This window comes from Bos javanicus, chromosome 5 (assembly GCF_032452875.1).
Source record: "Bos javanicus breed banteng chromosome 5, ARS-OSU_banteng_1.0, whole genome shotgun sequence".
Classification (NCBI taxonomy): domain Eukaryota; kingdom Metazoa; phylum Chordata; class Mammalia; order Artiodactyla; family Bovidae; genus Bos; species Bos javanicus.
Genome location: NC_083872.1, coordinates 66,410,760 through 66,434,923, shown reverse-complemented (window position 1 = coordinate 66,434,923; position 24,164 = coordinate 66,410,760). Strand labels below are relative to the sequence as shown.

The window sequence follows — 24,164 nt, the reverse complement described above, 5'->3', positions numbered from 1 at the left end:
AAATGAGACCTTTAATTTAAATCAATTTAACTTAAAATTTATTATGTTGCTCCTAATTGTCTTGCTTTGCTAGCCTGTGGTTGATGGTATTACTGTTGAATAAATACTTACTCTCCCATCCATGCTCCTGCGGACAGAGACTTTGCTTGCTCTGTTGACCTTAGCCATGAGACTTGTTGAAGCCACTGTAATGTTAGCAGATGTGACTCAACCAGACACTTTAAATAAACATGTCCTAGATAGCTACTGGCCCCAGAGTGAGAAATACATTAAGCAGAGATGGACCCATCTGGCATTATGAAATAAGAGTGTCCCCAGACCCATAAGCAATAAATGCATGCCTATTTTTGTAAGTCTGAGATACTTGAGGTTGATAATATCATTGCAGCAGTGGCTGGGGAGCTAAATACAGTATTTATCAGCTTAATTTGCCAACCAGAGGGACAATTCTGATTGGCTTTCAGAGTCAAACCTCTTGGACTAAAAGCTAAACTATACAGATAAGATCTTTAAAAGAAACAGAAGATGTAGCTAAATCAAGAAGTTTAAGAAAGAGTAGTAACATACACTCTCAAAGTAACAAAGAAAGTAGGAATTCTGAGGGGACAAACTACCATAGAAAAATGTTTCAGTACAACTGTCTCCATTAACTCAAAGTATACAATTACCGAGTGACAAAGACACCAGCCAAATGGCAGCTCTGCAATTTGGGTAGAAGAAATAGCCAAATATATCCCAGGAATCATTCCTATCATTGTACTAAAGTGATGTCTACTGGAGTCTGGATCTGTGTATGTTGGTGATAAAGGTACCTTAGTGAAATCCTTGTGCAATCATATTCAAAACTTGTGTCATCTTGGATTTAGAATTGTATGCCGGTGATACCATGCTTTTAAAGAACATGCTAAATAGAATAACTAGGTCAATAAAGAAGTAGAGGATTTTAACATTTTAAATAAGCTGTACCTAACAGACATATATAAAACATCCAAACACTCCCAACATCAGCCAAATGTACATTCTTCTCAAGTGCACCTGGAACACATAAAAATAAACCATCTATTAGTCCTCAAAGCTAGGTTTTTAATCACACAAAGTATCTTCTTTAATCACAGTGTAATGAACTAAAAACCTTTAACAGAAGGAAAAGCTACAGGTACATGAAAAGTGAATAACACACTCTCATTAAACAGCCAATAAGTCAAAAAGGAAATCACAAAGGAAATTAGATTTCACTTTGAGATGAGTGAAGAAACATAATATCCAGAATTTATAGGATGCAGTAAAAGCAGTGCTCAGAGGGAAATTTATAGCTGTGAACACTTACATTAAAAAGAACTCAAATTAATAACCTAAATTGATACCTTACGAAGCTTAAAAAGAAGAAACCCAAAACTAACAGGAGTAAGGAAATAAGAAAGATTAGAACAAAGATTAACAAAATAGGGAATGGGGAATAATAGAGTCAATGACATCAAAAGAGGTTCTTTGAAAATATATAACAAAATTAGCAAACCTTTAGCTAGAGAAACAAAGAGAGAATACTATAAGTGGTAAAAATCAGGAAAAGTGGGAACATTACTACTAACCTTACAGAAATAAAAAGGATTATAAGAGAGTACTATAAATAGTTAAATACCAACAAATCAGATAACCTAGGTGTCTTGGACAAATTCTTAGAAACACAAAACTGCCAAAACTCAAGGGGAAAAAAAAAAGAAAATCTAAATAGACCTATAAAAAATAAACAATCGATAATCAAAAATTTCTCAACTAAGAAAGCCCAGGACAAGATTCTTCACTGGTAAATTCTGCCAAACATTTAAGGAAGAATTAACACCTGTCTCTCAAATGCTTACAGAAAGTAGAATAGGAGGAAACACTTTCTGACTCATTCTGTGAGGCCATCATTATCCTGATAACCAAAGCCAGACAAAGACTTCATAAAAAAAGAAAACTGCACACCAGTATTCCTTACAAATATAGATGCAAAATCCTCAATAATATACAGCTAAAACTAGAAAACTCTTAGAAGAAGAAAGCAGGGACAAAGCTTTAGGATCTTGGATTTGGTAATAGTTTCTTAAATATGACAAAAAAAAAACACATCTATTAAAAATAAATAAATTGGGCTTCATCAGAATTTATAACTTTTGAATACCAGAGGACCCTGTCAAGGGAGTGAAAAGATATTCCACTGAATGGGAAAATGTATTTGCAAATTATATATCTAATTAAAGTGTCATCCAAGATATACAAGAAACTCTTCTAATTCAATTATAAAGAGACAAACAACCCAATTTAGAAAAAAATATATGCAAAATACATGAATAGATGATTCTTCTGAGAAGATATATAAATTGCTGACAAGCACATGAAAAGATGCTGAATGTCATTAGGGAAATGAAAATCAAAATAAAGTACCACTGAGCACTAAGATAACTATAAACACAAAGGAAAAAGCAAGTGTTGACAAGAATGTGAAGAAACTGAAACCCTCATACTTTGCTGGTAGGAATGTAAAATGGTGTAGCCATCATGGAATAGAGTTTGGCAGTTCCTCAAAATGTTAAACATGTAACCCAGCATTTCCAATCCTTGGTATAGACCCAAGAGAATTAAAAACAGGTGTTTATTCAAATGAAAACTTACAAAGGAATGTTCTTAGCAGCACTATTCACAATAGCTAAAAGGTGAGGCAACCCAGATGTCCATCAGTAAATGAATGGACAAATAAATGTATATCCATACATGGGCTTCCCTGGTGGCTCAGATGGTAAAGAATCTGCCTATAATGCAAGAGACTTGGGTTCGATCCCCTGGGTTGGGAAGATCCCATGGAGGAGAGTATGGCAACCTGCTCCAATATTCTTGTCTGGAGAATCCCCATGGCCAGAGGAGTCTGTCAGGCTACAGTCCATGAGGTCACAAAGAGTTGGACATGACTGAGCGACTAAGCACAGATATCCACACATTGAAATACTGTTCACCTGTAAACAAAAATGAATATAGATACATGCTACACCATAGATGAAACTTGAAAACACTATGTTAAGTGAAAGTAGCCAGAGATAAAATACTCTGTGTTTCCATTAGGTAAATTCTCCAGAAGCAGCAGATCATTAGACAAAACAGATTAGTGGCTGCCAGGAAGTTGGAGGACCAGACATAGGAATGACTGCTTAATGAGTCCAGTGTTTCCTTTTGGGATTATGAAAATGTTCTAGAACTAGATAGTGGTGGTGGTTGCACAACATTGTGAATGTGCTAAGTGCTCCTGAACTATTTTAAAACTATTTAAATGGTGAATAAAATTTTTTAAATACTAAGCTTTATTATGTAATCCAACAATATGAAACAGTGCTACAAGATGGATTCTTAACGTTTTGTACTATAAAGAGCAGAAAGAATGTTTCTTTCTGCAACTCAAAAAAAAAAAATTCTTTTTCATACACTGTTGATCTGTGCATATCTTCAGATGTTTGACTTTGACCTTTTCAAGGAGACACAATATTATAATCAGCTAAGAGATTTGTGGCCTTAGGGACACCATTTCAAAACACTCTATCCTTTCAAGAGGTTCATAAAACTTAACCTATTTTATTGAAAATTCCCAAATTCTGATTCAGAATGAAGATGGTCTCACTTGTACTAATGTCTCAATCTATCCATTAAAAGTTGGCACTTGTTTGTCTCTTGATACAGAGACTGAATGTATAGAGAATAAATGAATATGTAGACTAATTCATCCAGACAGCAAATGTCAAGTATCTACTATGCGCCAGGCACTGTGCTAGGTTCTTGGTAATCACCGATATATTTTTAAACCTGTGAATAATCATTTCAGAACCATTTTAAGCTTCTCTAAGACTCACACAGGTGTTTTATTTCCTGTAAATGAATTATAATAAAAATAATATTACTAAATATTTTATGGAGTACTTTACTGCATACTAACCAACACTGAGTGCCTTACCTATGTAAGTTTATTTAATTTTTACAACACGTCTGAGATAGGTTATATTTTTACCTTCCATTTATAAGATGAGGATACAGGGCATAGAGAGGCTAATAATTTGTGGAAAGGGACATAGCTGTTAAGGAGAGGAACTCGAGTATCAGGCAGTCTGACTGTACTACCTGCACTCTTAATTCATTCACCCTTCTCAGTGGCAATTTTCAAATTCATCCTGTGAGAAGATAGTATTTGTATCTAATAATATTTTAGATACTTCTTACTAATGTGCATTCTGTAATATGACTTTTTATTTAAGATTTCATCTAGTTTTAATATTCTGTAATATCTGCAAGTTCTTAAGAAAATTGAGTTCTCATTTAAAAGTTCTTTATCTGTCCCAATATTACCTTTTTTAAACATTTTCTAAAGTGTACTATACAATTTTGGGGGGCAGTCCTAAGATGGCAGAGGAATAGGACGGGGAGACCACTTTCTCCCCCACGAATTCATCAAAAGAACATTTGAACGCTGATTAAATTCCACAAAACAACTTCTGAATGCAGGCAGAGGACATCAGGCACCCAGAAAAGCAGCCCATTGTCTTCAAAAGGAGGTAGGAAAAAATATAAAAGGTAAAAAGAGAGACAAAAGAGGTAGGGATGGAGATCCGTCCCGGGAAGGGAGTCTTAAAAAAGAGAGAAGTTTCCAAACACCAGGAAACATTCTCACTGGTGAGTCTGTGGCAAGCCTTGGAACCTCAGAGGGCAACATAACCGGGAGGAAAAATAAATAAATAATTAAAACCCACACATTAAGTGCCCAACAGTAACTCCCAGCAGAGAAGCAGCGCAGATGCCTGTATCCACCACTAGCAAGTGGGGGCTGGGCAGGGAGGCACAGGCTGCATTGCTTAGAGTAAGGACCCCGCCTGAATTGCCCCGAGGGCTATCTGATGGAACTAACTAGAGATAGCAAACCAGACTGCAGGATACCCACCCCGCGAAAAGCCCTAACGTAAAACACTGCCAGGCCTGCTCACCAAACAAAGGACTGATTAGAGCTAGCTGGCTGTGGACAGACCCATCCCCCACTGGAGACAAGCAGGTGAGGGCAGCCAGAGCCAGAAGGGATCAGTCATGCCCCAGAGAGGCATCATCTACCAAACTGCAAGCAGGCTTCGTTGCTAACCAAGACTTCTTGGGATTCTGAACGGTCAACATCCACCTGAGAAGGTGCGCTGGTTGTATACCCAGAAAACTGAGCGGCAGGGACGTGGGAAGCCATAAGTCACAGAAACTGCACTAGCCAAACACCTGGTCACCTGAGCTGGTCAGACCTGGGAACAGCACAAAACGCAGGCCCAACCAAGTCTGTGCCTTTGTGGACTACCTGAGTACCTGAACCTGAGTGGCTTAGACCTGGAAAGTGCATACAACCCAGGGCCGGCCTCAGACAGTTCCCAGCAGAGTAACGTAGAGCCTAAGCAGTGTAGACAGGAAAACACACATACCGTGAGCGGGGGCAAACCCAGTGTAGCCGAGACACTGGGACCACTCCCCACAGATGCCAGTGTTATTTGTTTGCAGTGTTCCTCCCTCCCCACAGCATGACTGAACAAGTGAGCCTAAAAAAGTGTCTACCACCACCCCCTTGTATGAGGGCGGAAATTAGACACTGAAGAGACCAGCAAACAGAAGAAGCTAAAACAGATGGAACCGCCTTGGAAGTGACAGGCGACTTGGAGAAGTCTTGAGGCTACTGTAAGAATGAAAACCAGAAGCAGGAGGCTTAAGTCCAAATCCTGAGAACACCAGAGAACTCCTGACTCCAAGGAACATTAATGGACAAGAGCTCATCCAAAAGCCTCCATACCTACACTGAAACCAAGCTCCACCCAAGGGCCAGCAAGCTCCAGAGCAAGACATACCACGCAAGTTCTCCAGCAACACAGGAACATAGCCCTGAGCTTCAATTTACAGGCTGCCAAAGTCACTCAAAACCCACTGACATTTCATAACTTATTACTGGACACTTCATTGCACTCCAGAGAGAAAAAATCCAGCTCCACCCACCAGAACACCCGACACAAGCGTCCCTAACCAGGAAACCTTGACAAGCCACCTATCCAACGCCACCCACAGCCAGGAAACTGCACAATAAAGAGAACTCCACAAACTGCCAGAAGACGGAAAGGCCACCCCAAACACAGCAATATAAGCAAGATGAAGGGGCAGAGAAATACCCAGCAGGTAAAGGAACAGGATAAATGCCCACCAAACCAAACAAAAGAGGAAGAGATAGGGAATCTACCTGATAAAGAATTCCGAATAATGATAGTGAAAATGATCCAAAATCTTGAAAACAAAATGGAGTTACAGATAAAAAGCCTGGAGACAAGGATTGAGACGATGCAAGAAAGGTTTAACAAGGACGTAGAAGAAATAAAAAAGAGTCAATATATAATGAATAATGCAATAAATGAGATCAAAAACACTGGAGGGAACCAACAGTAGAATAATTGAGGCAGAAGATAGGATAAGTGAGGTAGAAGATACAATGGTAGAAATAAATGAAACAGAGAGGAAAAAAGAAAAACGAATTAAAAGACATGAGGACAATCTCAGAGACCTCTGGGACAATGTTAAATGCCCCCGCATTCGAATCAGGAGTCCCAGAAGAAGAAGACAAAAGAAAGACCATGAGAAAATACTTGAGGAGATAATAGTTGAAAACTTCCCTAAAATGGGGAAGGAAATAATCACCCAAGTCCAAGAAGCCCAGAGAGTCCCAAACAGGATAAACCCAAGGCAAATCACCCCAAGACACATATTAGTCAAATTAACAAAGATCAAATACAAAGAACAAATATTAAAAGCAGCAAGGGAAAAACAATAAATAACACACAAGGGGATTCCCATAAGGATAACAGCTGATCTTTCAACAGAAACTCTTCAGGCCAGGAGGGAATGGCAGGACATACTTAAAGTGATGAAAGAAAATAACCTACAGCCCAGATTACTGTACCCTGCAAGGATCTCACTCAAATATGAAGGAGGAATCAAAAGCTTTACAGACAAGCAAAAGCTGAGAGAATTCAGCACCACCAAACCAGCTCTCCAACAAATGCTAAAGGATCTTCTCTAGACAGGAAACACAAAAAGGGTGTATAAACTCGAACCCAAAACAATAAAATAAATGGCAGTGGGATCATACTTATCCATAATTACCTTAAATGTAAATGGGTTGAATGCCCCAACCAAAAGACAAAGACTGGCTGAATGGGTACAAAAAGAAGACCCCTGTATATGTTGTCTACAAGAGACCCACCTCAAAACAAGGGAAACATACGAACTGAAAGTGAAGGGCTGGAAAAAGATATTCCATGCAAACAGAGACCAAAAGAAAGCAGGGGTAGCAATACTCATATCAGGCAAAATACACTTTAAAACAAAGAGTGTGAAAAGAGACGAAGGACACTACATAATGATCAAAGGATCAATCCAAGAAGAAGATACAACAATTATATATGCACCCAACAGAGGAGCACCACAATATGTAAGACAAATGCTAACAAGTATGAAAGGGGAAATTAACAATAACTCAATAATAGTGGGAAACTTTAATACCCCACTCACACCTATGGATAGATCAACTAAACAGAAAAGTAACAAGGAAACACAAACTTTAAATGATACATAGACCAGTTAGACCTAATTGATATCTATAGGACATTTCACCCCAAAACAACGAATTTCACCTTTTCTCAAGCACACATGGAAGCTTCTCCAGAATAGATCACATCCTGGGCCATAAATCCACCCTTGGTAAATTCAAAAAAATTGAAACCATTCCAAGCATCTTTTCTGACCACAATGCAGTAAGATTAGATCCCAATTACAGGAGAAAAACTATTAAAAATTCCAACATATGGACGCTAAACAACACGCTGCTGAATAACCAACAAATCACAGAAGAAATCAAAAAAGAAATCAAAATATGCATAGAAAAGAATGAAAACGAAAGCACAACAACCCAAAACCTGCAGGATACTGTAGAAGCAGTGCTAAGGGGAACGTTCATAGCAATACAGGCATACCTGGAGAAACAAGAAAAAAGTCAAATAACCTAACTCTACTCCTAAAACAACTAGAAAAGGAAGAAATGAAGAACCCCAGGGTTAGTAGAAGGAAAGAAATCTTAAAAATTAGGGCAGCAGCTGCTGCTGCTGCTGTGTCACTTCAGTTGTGTCTGACTCTGTGCAACCCCATAGACGGCAGCCCACCAGATTCTCCCATCCCTGGGATTCTCCAGGCAAGAGTACTGGAGTGGGGTGCCATCGCCTTCTCTGAAAATTAGGGCAGAAATAAATGCAAAAGAAACAAAAGAGACTATAGCAAAAATCAACAAAGCCAAAAGCTGGTTCTTTGAAAGGATAAATAAAATTGACAAACCATTAGCCAGACTCATCAAGAAACAAAGGGAGAAAAATAAAATCAATAAAAGTAGAAATGAAAATGGAGAGATCACAACAGACAACACAGAAATACAAAGGATCATAAGAGACTACTATCAGCAAGTATATGCCAATAAAGTGGGCAACTTGGAAGAAATGGACAAAATTCTTAGAAAGGTATAACTTTCCAAAACTGAACCACGAAGAAGTAGAAAATCTTAACAGACCCATCACAAGCACGGAAATTGAAATTGTAATCAGAAATCTTCCAGCAAACAAAACCCCAGGTACACACGGCTTCACAGCTGAATTCTACCAAAAATTGAGACAAGAGCTAACACCTATCCTACTCAAACTCTTCCAGAAAATTGCAGAGGAAGGTAAACTTCCAAACTCATTCTATGAGGCCACCATCACCCTAATGCCAAAACCTGACAAAGATGCCACAAAAAAAGAAAACTACAGGCCAATATCACTGATGAACATAGATGCAAAAATCCTTTACAAAATTCTAGCAATCAAGCAATCAGAATCCAACACATTAAACAGATCATACATCATGCCCAAGTGGGCTTTATCCCAGGGATGCAAGAATTCTTCAATATCCACAAATCAATCAATGTAATACACCACATTAACAAATTGATAAGTAAAAGTCATATGACTATCTCAATAGATGCAGAGAAAGCCTTTGACAAAATTCAACATCCATTTATGATAAAAACCCTCCAGAAAGCAGGAATAGAAGGAACATACCTCAACATAATAAAAGATATGTATGACAAACCCACAGCAAACCCATTATCCTCAATGGTGAAAACTGAAAGCATTTCCCCTAAAGTCAGGAACCAGAGAAGGGTGCCCACTATCACCACTTACTATTCAACATACTTTTGGAGGTTTGGCCACAGCAATCAGAACAGAAAAAGAAATAAAAGGAATGCAAATTGGAAAAGAAGTAAAACTCTCACTGTTTGCAGATGACATGATCCTCTACATAGAAAACCCTCAAGACTCCACCAGAAAATTACTAGAGCTAATCAATGACTATAGTAAAGTTGCAGGATATAAAATCAACACACAGAAATCCCTTGCATTCCTATACACTAATAATGAGAAAACAGAAAGAGAAATTAAGGAAACAATTTCATTCACCATTGCAATGAAAAGAATAAAATCAGATCAGATCAGATCAGTCGCTCAGTTGTGTCCGACTCTTTTGACCCCGTGAATCGCAGCACGCCAGGCCTCCCTGTCCATCACCAGCTCCCGGAATTCACTCAAACTCACGTCCGTCGAGTCAGTGATGCCATCCAGCCATCTCATCCTCTGTCGTCTCCTTCTCCTCCTGCCCCCAATCCCTCCCAGCATCAGAGTCTTTTCCAATGAGTCAACTCTTCGCATGAGGTGGCCAAAGTACTGGAGCTTCAGCTTCAGCATCATTCCTTCCAAAGAATACCCAGGGCTGATCTCCTTCAGAATGGACTGGTTGGATCTCCTTGCAGTCCAAGGGACCCTCAAGAGTCTTCTCCAACACCACAGTTCAAAAGCATCAATTCTTCGGCACTCAGCCTTCTTCACAGTCCAACTCTCACATCCGTACATGACCACTGGAAAAATCATAGCCTTGACTAGACGAACCTTTGTTGGCAAAGTAATGTCTCTGCTTTTGAATATGCTATCTAGGTTGGTCATAACTTTCCTTCCAAGGAGTAAGCGTCTTTTAATTTCATGGCTGCAGTCACCATCTGCAGTGATTTTGGAGCCCAGAAAAATAAAGTCTGACACTGTTTCTACTGTTTCCCCATCTATTTCCCATGAAGTGGTAAAATACTCAGGAATATATCTACCTAAAGAAACAAAAGACCTATATATAGAAAACTATAAAACACTGATGAAAGAAATCAAAGAGGACACAAATGGAGAAATACACTGTGTTCGTGGATTGGAAGAATCAATATAGTGAAAATGAGTATACTCCCCAAAGCAATCTGTAGATTCAGTGCAATCCCTATCAAGCTACCAATGGTATTTTTCACAGAGCTAGAACAAATAATTTCACAATTTGTATGGAAATACAAAAAACCTCAAATAGCCAAAGCAATCTTGAGAAAGAAGTATGGAACTGGAGCAATCAACCTGCCTGACTTCAGGCTCTACTACAAAGCCACAGTCATCAAGACAGTATGGTATTGGCACAAAGACAGAAATATAAATCAATGGAACAAAATAAAAAAATCAGAAATAAATCCACGCACCTATGTACACCTTATCTTTGACAAAGGAGGCAAGAATATACAATGGAGAAAAGACAATCTCCTTAACAAGTGGTGCTGGGAAAACTGGTCAACCACTTGTAAAAGAATGAAATCAGAACACTTTCTAACACCATACACAAAAATAAACTCAAAATGGATTAAAGATCTAAACGTAAGACCAGAAACTATAAACTTCTAGAGGAGAACATAGGCAAAACACTCTCCGACATACATCACAGTAGGATCCTCTATGACCCACCTCCCAGAATATTGGAAATAAGAGCAAAAATAAACAAATGGGACTTAATTAAAATTAAAAGCTTCTGCAGAAAAAAGGAAACTATAAGCAAGGTGAAAAGACAGCCTTCAGAATGGGAGAAAATAATAGCCAAGGAAGCAACTGACAAAGAATTAATCTCAAAAATATACAAGCAACTCCTGCAGCTCAATTCCAGAAAAATAAATGACCCAATAAAAAAATGCGCCAAAGAACTAAACAGACATTTCTCCAGAGAAGACATACAGATGGCTAACAAACACATGAAAAGATGCTCAACATCACTCATTGTCAGAGAAATGCAAATCAAAACCACAATGAGTACCATTTCACGCCAGTCAGAATGGCTGCGATCCAAAAGTCTACAAGCAATAAATGCTGGAGAGGGTGTGGAGATAACGGAACCCTCTTACACTGTTGGTGGGAATGCAAACTAGTACAGCCACTATGAAGAACAGTGTGGAGATTCCTTAAAAAACTGGAAATAGAACTGGCGTAGGACCCAGCAATCCCACTGCTGGGCATACACACCGAGGAAACCAAAATTGAAAGAAACACGTGTACCCCAGTGTTCGTCGCACCATTATTGTTTACAATAGCCAGGACATGGAAGCAACCTAGATGTCCATCAGCAGATGAGTGGATAAGAAAGCTGTGGTGGCCCTGGGGGCGGGGCCTCGGCCGCCTCCTCAGCTTGGGCGGAGCAGTGATGGCGGCCACCACCGGGTCGGGGAGGCCGCAGGGGGCGGGGAACCAGGTCAGCGGAAGCTGCTGCCGCCGCCTCCTCAGCCCCATACTCCTCCACCGCCTCCCCAGCCGCTGCAGAAAGAGGCGGCAGCCCCTATGGATGATGGGTTCCTGAGCCTGGACTCGCCCACCTATGTCCTGTACAGGGACAGAGCAGAATGGCCTGATATAGATCCAGTGTCGCAGAATGATGGCCCCAATCCAGTGGTCCAGATCATTTATAGTGAGAAATTTCAGGACGTCTGTGATTATTTCTGGGCTGTCCTGCAGCGGGACGAGAGAAGTGAGCAGGCTTTTAAATTAATCAGAGATGCTATTGAGTTAAATGCAGCCAGTTACATAGTGTGGCATTTCCGGAGTGTTCTCTCAAAGTCACTTCAGAAGGATCTACATGAGGAAATGAACTACACGTCTCGGCAATAATTGAGCAGCGGCCCAAAAACTATCAAGTTTGGCATCATAGGTGAGTGCTGGTGGAATGGCTGAGGGACCCATCTCAGGAGCTTGAGTTTATTGCGGATATTCTTACTCAGGGTGCAAAGAATTACCATGCCTGGCAACACCGACAGGTTATTCAGGAATTTAAACTTTGGATAATGAGTTGCAGTATGTAGACCAACTTCTCAAAGAGGATGTGAGAAATAACTGTCTGGAACCAAAGATATTTCATAATTTCTAACAGTACGGGCTACAATGATCATGCTATATTGGAGAGAGAAATCCAGTACACTCTGGAAATGACCAAACTAGTCCCACATAATGAAAGTGCGTGGAATTATTTGAAAGAGATTTTGCAGGGTCATGGTCTTTTCAAATATCCCAATCTGTTAAATCAATTACTTGCTTTACAACCAAGTCACAGCTCTCCCTACTTAATTGCCTTTCTCATGGACATCTATGAAGACATGCTAGAAAACCAATGTGACAACAAGGAGGAAATTCTTAATAAAGCATTAGAGGTAAAAACAAAAAAAAGGCTGTGGTACATATACACAATGGAGTATTACTCAGCCATTAAAAAGAATACATTTGAATCAGTTCTAATGAGGTGGATGAAATTGGAGCCTATTTCAGAGTGAAGTAAGCCAGAAAGAGAAACACCAGTACAGTATAGTAACACATATATATGGAATTTAGAAAGGTATTAATGATAACCCTGTATGCGAGACAGCAAAAGAGACACAGATGTATAGAACAGTCTTTTGGACTCTGGGAGAGGGCGAGGGTGGGATGATTTGGGAGGATGGCATTGAAACATGTATAATATCATATGTGAAACGAAACACCAGTCCAGGTTCAATGCATGATACAGGATGCTTGGGGCTGGTGCACTGGGATGACCCAGAGGGATGATATGGGGAGGGAGGTGGGAGGGGGATTCAGGATGGGGAGTGCATTTACACCAGTGGCATATTCATGTCAGTGTATGGCAAAACCAATAGAATATTGTAAAGTAAAGAATGAGGAAAAAAAAAGTGTACTATACAATTTTGAATGAACCTCATAGAAAATATAACCTATCAAAATATATAATGATAAAAATATTTTGATTGTACATTTCTCTAAAATATTTTAATATTATATAAGTGTTTTAATTATATTACATATATCTATAAAAAAAAAAAGTAGTTATAGAATAGCAGTACAGTGTATATGTGTTCAGACATGACCACATAAGATATGGTAACATGTAGTCTTTGTCACTCTTTACAAGGAATAAATTTGAGTATTAGAAACATAAGATAACAGGAAAATGTAAGGCAGAGGCAAAGCTGCCAAGCTGCACAATTCCAGGGCTATGGCTTACAGAGTACAATGTAAATAGTGCCATCTGGAGTTCTGCAATGTGATAACCTTGAGCAAAACTTGGTATTAGACTAAAAACTGAAGTCAGTAGTAATAAAAAAAAAAAATGTAGTATGGGAAGTGAAAGAGTATGGAAATAAAGGCTAATCAAAATAGAAATAACTTGACAAGACAGATTATAGGATGTCAAGTTGAAAAAATAGGGAAGGATAATATTCTTGCAAAGTAGCCAATTTTTATATGGATGGTGTCAGAGTAATTCACTGTTATGACATGGGATGGAACACTAACAAAGATTGAAAAAAATATATTTCCTATCTTGAAATGGCCCCACCTAGTATTTCTCAATTTTACTGTGACATGCAAAAGTCATGTAGAATGGCTAGCATCCCTGGTTCCCTTTCACTAAATGCTTGTAGCACCCCACTCATTAGGACAATCAGAAATGTTGTAACTAGGTGTTGGAACCATGCCCTGTTGAGAAATTTTGATTCAGTTAATAGTAAGTGATCATACTAAGTGTTTTATACAAATTAATTCATTTATTCCTCAAAAATACTATTTGGTAGATTCTCCAATTGAAGTTTTGATCTTTTCATATTATTGAAAAAGCAAATGTTCATATTATTTCTATGCCCTGATCAAAATCAAGCATTATGTAGGGTTTAATAAAATTGATAGAATTATACTTAGTGTAATGTGTACAGACATGTTATCATCTTCTGCTTGGGAAGAATTTATCATTTTTGAAGGATACCTTTGCTAAAACACTCCAGTACCAACTCTTGAAACAAAGATGTCATATTCATTCATATGTCATTAGGCCAACTTTCAGATAAGGAGCAAGAAAGGAGAAACGGAGTTTTGTAGAGGACAAGGAAAATGATCCTAGAGTAGACTGCCCTTTTCACTAAGGGATTTTACAGGATCAGCCATGCTTGACTACCCTAGAGTCATCCCAGCCCTAGAAGAGTACCCTCTTAAGTATTTAGTGAGTGAGTGAAGGAATGAATACAATCCTTTATCTGTCACCATGTCTTTATAAAAAAAATGCCATTACCAAACAAACATCTGACAGATGTGTTTAAGAAAAGAATTCCCAAGTAAATCATAGGATTGCTAGTCATTCGGCCTCACGTTAGAACACCATTCTTTTTATGGTCCCTCTTCATGTTCTCCATATATAGATCTATCATATACATACATTTATGTACAGGAAAATATAAGTACTAGTACTTCAAATTATGACCTAGAATCATCTGAAGAAAGTTAAAATTATTATTTTTGAGAGGTAAGTAAATGCATATTTAGAAAGATTTATTATCCCCCTCCTTCCCAAAGAAGGTAAAAATGGTGTTTAAGTATTTACTGGGTTAAGCTTATTATTTTAAAAACTCACTAATACAGAACATTTCATTCCTAGTCAGTGCCAAATAACAGATGTTCTTGTATATTAAAAACAGTACCGTTCTGTAAGAACAAGTCAGATCAACAAGTATTTATTAAACATGTTTAGTATAGCCAACATTTAGTACTTTGGGGGATACAAAAGAAATAGAAGATGCAGTACTCACTGTAACTACAGAAGATGTCAGAACTAAATACATTTCCTCCTCCTCCTCCCCAGTAATCTTTTAAAATATTAGATAAAATTTATGGTGAAGGAAAAGTGGCTTCCAAAAACCAAGGAATTCTTAGTTCAAGACTAAAATAATAGAGGCATGTAGTGTGCCATTCACTTTGTCTATAAAACACGGAATATTGGTAGTTGTCATGCTCTAGCTGTCATCAATTTAACTAAAATGGGAGGAAGGGTAAGACATAAAAAATAATGGTTTTTTTAGGAATATAACCAAATTGCTAGATAAGGGAATACTAAATTACCTTAGATATCCACTAAGCCAATAATGCTGTTTTTTGAAAATTATTACGAGAGAAATAGAATGTTTATCAACTGTCTTCTATACATCCCATGTTAGCTAAATTCTTCCCATAATACTTCTGCTCATGTATATTTGCATCTTTAAGATCCACAGTTAAGACAGTGTTCCTCCCCGAACCCCACCCCAGCTAAGATCACAAAATAAGTGATTTACTTAAAATTAGTCCTTATGGGAAAGAGAGAAAAATGAAGACTGAGAACCTTCTTAAGATAGGCCAAGAGAGCATTGCTTGGAAGATCAATCTGCATTTAGGAGCAGTTAAATGATGCCTGATAATTACAGGTACAAAGTGAAATCAGGAGAATGTATACTATTCATTATAATGTATGGTTAAATAATTACAGAAATAAAGTTTTCTGCTTGTCTTCTAAAATTTCCTCTAGTTTTTTATAACATTTTGAATCAAGATTAATTATTTCATAGTTCTAATAAGAGCTTTAAGAATGAGATAAAAGAGACAGCTTGTATTGAATTTACCTCTAGTGAGTGAAACATAAGGATTTAATGTCTTTATAAGAACCATCCAAAAATTATAGTAAACTCTTTTGATCACCTTTGCAGATCTCTGTTATGTCGAGGCCATGAAATAGTGTGTTAATAAAAGATTGCAATAGAGTGAAAAGTTATAAAATGATGCATTTTCTGAAATTTTATATGATCGTGTACTGGTAATACCACTGTGGTGTTCAGCCCTTTGGTCTCTCACGTGCTCTTGCAGATGAAATATAAAACCAGTGCTTCATAAAGCGTATTACCCTATCCGTGACTGCAGTAACTTAAGCTTGCTTTTTAGCCATTGTAGCCATTGTGTGGTTGTAAGAAGTGAATTGTACAAATAATAACCATATTCTTGAAACATATCCATTCAGGTTTATTTTGAAAGTCCACTAATGTAACTGATAAGGAGTACCTTCCCTCTTTTGTAGCATATAGTTAAATAACTTACAAAGTATATCAAAATTTTTCTTCAAAGTAATGAAAGGCGATTATTTCCTGGGTAGTATTACTGGTGTTTGTGTTAAGGTTTATGTTAGTTAAAGGAAAAGTCCTTTTATTCTGAATTCCTTGAAGATGAAATAACTAAATATCTGTTTGAAAACTACCATATGCTATTTCTTTGCAGTTGAGAGTTTAATTTCGAGGTTTATTTTTAAATCTGACAAAATATCTCACAATTCCTATGCTTCAGAAATGTTTGTCTTTGTAAGTTAAATAAGATGTCACTTCTCCTCTGGGGTGGCCCTCAGGTATGATAAATTGGTAGTTTCTGCTGCATTTGTTTATAATTTTAAGGAAAAAAATGAAGGAATGACATGTAAATGTGTAAGATTTTTTAACCCCTCCAAAGCTTCATGATGTATAATAGTAGATTGTTGTTTGTGTGATAAAGTTGGTTTATTAGTATTATATTTGAAACAGGCCACTTCCTCTCTCCTTCAAAGTACAGCCTTTGATTATTGACTCTATTTTTGACTTATAAATTTTTGTGTTCATAAATTTTAATATTATTTGTAGACAAGTGAGTATAAAGATATCACAGCTTAGATGTACAAATAATAGAGCATGAATGTTCCTATCATGGATTACACCTTTTTCTTAAGCACTCATTAATGTGATTTTCAGAAACCACTTAGTTTAGTCTTTTTAGTTAAAACATCTTAGTTATTCTGTTTTAATAGTCTTTTGTGGGTAGTAACCCAGAAGGTAATTTACTTCTCAGGATATCTCCTTGCCCTTCTTCCTTCCCAAAACACTTCCTGGGTACAGGGAGAATCTAATAAAACTTCTGGGCACCAGGAGGGATAGCTGTGTATCTGGCCTTCACACTGTCCTCTGGTTGATTCATGATTTTTAATTATTGAAGGATAAAATAGCATAAGTAATTATCTTTCATTTTCATCCTTATAATTGTTCTTACTCTTGTCAGTAAAATTTCTGGTAGTCCATTTCATCTGTTATTAATACTATTTGCTTAGTAGTATCAAGTATTGATTTTTTAAAAAAAGCAGAATTAGTCTAATATTTTTTCTGAGTATATTTGAAACACTAACATATCCTGAAAGTATCCTTTGCAAAATTTTTATTTTATACTGTCATACCATTTTGTGGGCTTCCCTGGTAGCTCAGCTGGTAAAGAATCCACCTGCAATGCAGGAGACCCCAGTTCAATTCCTGGGTCGGGAAGTGGAGTGGCTACCCACTCCAGTATTCTGGCCTGGAAAATTCCGTGGACTGTATACTCCATGGGATTGCAAAGAGTCGGACACAACTGAGCGACTTTCACTTTTTTCACTATTTTGTCACCTCCACTGTTAAAGCCTTTCCCTTTAAAGGGAATAGAGAATCAGAGTTTTCTATAGTCTAAGCCACAAGCTGACAGTTTATTCATTCATCTCTTCAACCTCCCATATCCCTGTCAAGATTTGTCCACCTAATCCCTAGATTTGTGCTTTCAATTATGTGATTCCCCACCTCTGAACTCCTTTTCAACTTAAAACCAGATATTTTAGTACTGAATATTTTTTTTTTTTTTCGTTTCATACATGACATTTCACATGTTTCAATGCCATTCTCCCAAATCTTCCCACCCTCTCCCACAGAGTCCATAAGACTGTTCTATACATCAGTGTCTCTTTTGCTGTCTCGTATACAGGGTTATCGTTACCATCTTTCTAAATTCCATATATATGCGTTAGTATACTGTATTTATGTTTTTCCTTCTGGCTTACTTCACTCTGTATAATAGGCTCCAGTTTCATCCACCTCATTAGAACTGATTCAAATGTATTCTTTTTAATGGCTGAGTAATACTCCATTGTGTATATGTACCACAGCTTTCTTATCCATTCATCTGCTGATGGGCATCTAGGTTGCCTCCATGTCCTGGCTATTATAAACAGTGCTGCGATGAACATTGGGGTACACGTGTCTCTTTCCCTTCTGGTTTCCTCAGTGTGTATGCCCAGCAGTGGGATTGCTGGATCATAAGGCAGTTCGTTTCACTCTTCCTCCTATTTGTGTGTTCACTTACTGTGGAAAGATACCACATTTTCCCCTTTTTTGAATCATCCATAGCATGATGAGTGACTTAGTGATTGATTAGTAGGAAATGATGGGGGAGAATCTTCATTTTGCTGTCACAAACTCAGTGAAAATTATGTTTCTTGTCTAGGAGTGTTGAAGGTCGCTTTCCTGTACAAGTAACGTTTGTAAAGTGCCTTCTCATCTTTATAACTACATCTAAGTATTGCTTTTATTCTTTTATATTTAATTAATCAACACAGTGATTCATGTGTTCAAGTCCTGTCTTTTAAAAGGATTATGGTTTGTATTTTTCACTTTACCAGTTAGAAAGGGCCAAATGAATACAGATGTGTCATTTAATGTCATCTATTCCTTCTTTTGTCTGTTGTAAACATTTGGTAGCAGAAATTTCCTTCTGTGATGAACTCCTTAATAGACAATGAGCTGCCAATTAAAAATGGAAAATAAAATTATCCAGGAAATTGCCTTTTGAATTTTCAGAGGGAACACCTCCCTCTAAGCAAAAGACCTCTTGAGACTATCTAGGCTATCCCCTATATGCCAGCACCTAATTTATGAGAACTTTTTATTAATTAAATGGGACACTTAACATTTAAGTACCATATGGTTGCTGCTGCTACTAAGTCACCTCAGTTGTATCCGACTGTGCAACCGCATAGATGGCAGCCCACCAGGTTCCCCCATCCCCGGGATTCTCCAGGCAAGAACACTGGAGTGGGTTGCCATTTCCTTCTCCAACCATATGGTTAGGAATACTTAATATTCTACTGAAAAGTACTCAGCCTGAAATGAAGCAATAATTTTACAAGGAACTACCAAAAGTAAGATAAGTTCCTAATCTTAGATCAGCATACCTCTTCACCTGTACATCAAAGAACTAAATCTGAGAGTTCTACTTAAGACCACAGAGTTGAGAGGGGTGGGGAAGTTATAGTCATAGTCAAATTGCATCAAAACTGTCATTTACCTCAAGAGTAATGCTGTCTGTATCCAGTGCCCTTAGATTCAGTCTATATTATTGATTTCTTAATATGTCAGCATTACCTTAAAAGCTTTTGTTTTGAAATTTCCCTTGCAAACATTTGAATAGGTATACATATATGTTTTATATAGGTCCTGATTCTTGACCATGGTAGTTTAACTTGATAATGTTATATTTTTAGGAGAAGGCAAAGGCACCCCACTCCAGTACTCTTGCCTGGAAAATCCGATGGACGGAGGGCCTGGTGGGCTGTAGTCCATGGGGTCGCTAAGAGTCGGACACGACTGAGCGACTTCACTTTCAGTTTTCACTTTCATGCGTTGGAGAAGGAAATGGCAACCCATTTTTATACTTTGATGAAGTGTCTATTATCTTTCAATATGTTTTATTATGTATATTAAAGTTATAAACCCTTATAGCTTTTCTATTTCTTGCTATACCTCTTGCCTGAAAAGTGTGCTTCTTCAGTTATAATGAACTTTTAGGTAATTTTACAAATTATAAACAAATATACTAGCAATAAATTTGGAAATATTAAAATGTGAATTTATGGGGGTTTTTTTCCAATTATAGTAGAAACTCTTATCTGACATGGTCTGAACTTGCAGTTCCTTAGATAACCAAAAAGTCAACAAACTCAGGAAATCATTTTAAAGGAATGTCTACCTAACTTATTTAATTTACTTCTTTGATTTTTGTTTGCACTTGATCTTTGTTGCTGCACGTGGGCTGGTTGCGGAGAACAGGGGCTGCTGTCTAGTTGCGGCATGTGGGCTTCTCGTTGCTGTGGCTGCTCTTGTGCAGAGCATAGGCTCTGAGCCTGCGGGTTTCAGTAGTTGCAGCTCACAGGCTCTAGAGCACAGGCTCAGTAGTTATAGCGCAGAGGCCTAATTGTTTCGTGGCATGTGGAATCTTCTTGGACCAGGAATTGAACTCATACCCCATGCATGGGCAGATGGGTTCTTATCCAGGGCACCACCAGGGAAGTCTTACCTTATTTTAATAAATAATATATATATGAAAATTTGCCAATTTTTTGGTATAGACCAAGGATTTTTGTTTTTCTTAAATTATGTATCCATTGATTTGCTTTGGACTTCTTTTTTGCATAAACCACACCCATAATCCAGTGTCTACAATGAAAACAAAATTTGTCAAGCAGTCATAATTCAAATATAGCTATGTTTTTGTTTCAACTGTTTAATCTTTTATAACTGTCATGCATGCCTAATTTAAGAGCATTTTTTCATTTAGAAACTTAGCTTCATTTAGTTACCATCAACTTAGTTCCATTGAAACAGTTCTTTCACATTCATATTTTGCCAGCTTATATAATTATGTAATTACAATAGACTAATAAACATGGATTTACATGACTTACAAGCAGCAGTTCACTAAGCCCATTTTTCTGTGAGGTAAGCCTACAACAGATGCACATGTGAGCTATTAGAAAATAATCTTACTCTTGTCAGTTCTGGAGAGAGAAAAAGTAATCTTTCAGAAGGAGGTCAATTAAGAGAGTTTTTACTATATACTGTGTTCACTACATTTTAAAACTGATGGAAATTTATTCATTTACAAATACATGAAAATAACAAAAAATGCAAGTGGAAAGGGAATGATTTGAGAAATCAGCCTTACAGATAAGCTCAACTGAAAAATTGTGCCTTTTGCTATTGAGACAAATAATTCTTTTAAGATTGTTTTGTCAGAAAATTTGTCAGAGAAAGTTTAGGCATTTTCAGTTGGTGATTACAAAGAAAGATGAAAGGGGAAAGAAGATAAATGAGGTACAGCCAGTCTGGAAACCTATTTGACAGTATACTTGCTAAAGTTGAACGTATTTGTAAGCTATGATCTAGTGAGTATCCAGAAAGTGGAGGTGGAAAAATGTGGGCATGTGTCTATGTAAGAGTGGAATGAGTGTGTGGATGTCTATATTCACTAAAAGACATGTACAGGAAAATCTGATTGGAAACAACCTGAATGTCTGTCAGCAGTAGAATGGGTAAATACTTGACAGTGTACTTAATTAATGGAATACTATGTACAGCAATGAGAATGAACAAAGGACAACATGCAGCAATGTTAGTAACTTTCACAAGATTTAATAGTGAATTAAAGATGCCAGACCAAGAAAATACACTGGATAGTATTTTCCATAGGATTCCATCTTTATGATATCCCAAACCAGCAGAAGTCAGGATGGTGGGTACTTTTTGTGAGAAGGCAAGAAAACAGGAGAAGGGGGTGCCAGAGAATGAAATGGTTAGATAGCATCACCAACTCAATGGATGTGAATCTGAGCAAACTCCAGGAGATAGTGAAGAACAGAGGAGCCTGCCAGGCTACAGTCCATGGGGTCAAAAAGAGTCGGACGTGACTTAGCAACTGAACAGCAACGACGACAACAAAGGAAATAGGGACTATAAGGAAGCACAGATGACATTTGAAGTTCTGGAAATGCTATCTTAATCTGGATGCTTCAGGTGTGTTCTCTTTGAGCTGCATGCTTAAGATTTATGTATTTTTATTATTTATGGTATACTGCAAAAAAAGAAATGTGATTTCATCTGATGGGACTATGTTAACTAGATGAGATATGTAGTAAAGACACAGGAAAATATGTTGAGCTCCACAAAAGGATTTGAGAGAAGCTTAATTATAGAATCTATCAAAATGGGAAATAAAACCTAACAAGTTAAAGTGTACCATCTGTAGCTAATTTAGCTGTGATAACTCATTTCAGCCCAGTTGGTTGTATTTTGCATGCTTAGTACTTGGATTATGCAACTGCTGAGAATTATTTAATAAGCATATAATTATAAGCTATAAATCATTTTACCCTAATCCCATAAAGTAATCTGGATCACTCTCCTCATTTTTTAAATCAGTTTGGTTTGTTTGTTTTGTTTTTTCCCAAGTGTATCAGATTCTGTTCAGGCTAAATACTGTTTAAAAATGAGATTAAAATTTGGTTCAGTGGACAAGAATATACTTCATCAATTGGCCTGTTTTTAAAGAATATCCATTTTTAAAATCTCTTTGGTTTCCTTCATTTGAAATTAAAAAGTCATGAAAATATCCTGGTCTGTATTCATTCAATATAATAGCAAACAAAAGTTAAATACATATGAGAATAAAATCAAAAGAATGGAGCCTTTAAACCATTCTCTCATGGGATTCATTGAATATGCAAGACAAATTTCTGCTACTTCAATAGTGGTAAAATATATGCTAGCCCACTACTTTATTGTATAAACGGTAATAAGGAAGAAAGAAATATTCAGTTGCCTTGACTAATAATCTTATTTATTGTGGAAAGTGGAAACACAATTGAATAAACCCATAGGAAATGTGATTCCAACCTCCTCAGTTAAATTGTAGTTGTCTCGCTATGTAGTAAATACAGATGAAGTGTTAATTTAGCGAGAGGAAAAAAAGTGTATGCTTCTTCTATTTAATCAAGTAGATAATCATTTTAAAGCATATTTATGTTAGTTTATATGTAAATAAGATATTTAAAGATTGGAGATCCTATAATTTCTATAGAAAGGAAAAATATTTAAATCCTGTGGTTTGGCACAGAATAGTAGAGGCATTGTAAAATAAATATGTCTGCTTTCTTTGAAATAAAATTTTGCTTCAACCTTAAAAACATTCCCTAAGTTTCTTGAAACTGTTTTATGGTCCCTAATGAGATATGAACTATAATATAGAAGAAGAGCTCCAAGGCATTCTAATAAATGCATTCAGTTCTTAAGGACTAGATTCTGTGGACACTTTGCCAGCTACTCTTTACCTTCTGTCTCATGCCGTCCTAACTCTATGCCACACTCTGTACCAGTGAGATATAACAAAGATAGAATGTGAAGAATGAGCTCAAAAACCAGTAGTCTAGATGAAGAATAGGACTTCTCACAAGTCATTACTGAGACTTCGGAATCTTGAGCTCTCCTCTGGGGATGGGAAAAAAATTGAGATGGAAATTCAGTAGGTTTGTTTTAAGTATTGAAGAGAGGGAGAGTACAGGGAACCAGATGCTTGTTCCTTCAGCCATTCTATCCTTTAATTTTTTATTAGTCAAGGCTTGTTAGAGAAGAATTGAGGAAGTGAGCCATATCAGAAAAGGTAAATGATAGGAAATAGCCCTTGGCCTGGGAACCCAAAGACAGAAGGAGTGAGCAACTCCTATCTCCCTAAATTCACATCACCTCATACTAGCTTCTTTATGTTTAAAATGGGAGCTCTGGGGTGGAAGAGAGGGGTACAGGTGTATGTTTTAAGTACCCCTGGTAGAAATTATTGTTAATTGAAGTGACTACTGAAGGGGCTTCCTTGAGGACTCAGATGGTATGTATACAATGCAGGAGACCTGGGTTCGATCCCTGGTTGGGCAGATCCCCTGGAGAAGGAAATGGCAACCCACTTCAGTACTCTTGCCTGGAAAATCCAATGGACGGAGGAGCCTGGTAGGCTACATACAGTCCATGGGGTTGCAAAGAATCAGACACAACTGAGCGACTTCACTTTCACTCACTGAAGTAGGAATACAACCTGATTAGTGACCTACAAAAACCTCAAGATTCTGTCCACAAAAGAAAGAGTTCATGAATAATTTAATTTGGTTACTGTGTTATGGTATTGCTGTAGTAGATTAATTAGAAAATGTATGTGCCTGTTTTTCCATTATTG

At 37.4% G+C, this 24,164-nt stretch overlaps 1 protein-coding gene and 1 pseudogene across 1 annotated transcript in view; both read left to right on the top strand.

Annotated features, from left to right (window-relative positions):
* NUP37 (nucleoporin 37) overlaps positions 1 to 24,164 on the top strand; it is a 52,487-nt gene that overhangs the window by 17,578 nt on the left and 10,745 nt on the right. The window lies entirely within an intron of this gene.
* LOC133248620 (protein farnesyltransferase/geranylgeranyltransferase type-1 subunit alpha-like) lies at positions 8,971 to 17,969 on the top strand (annotated as a pseudogene).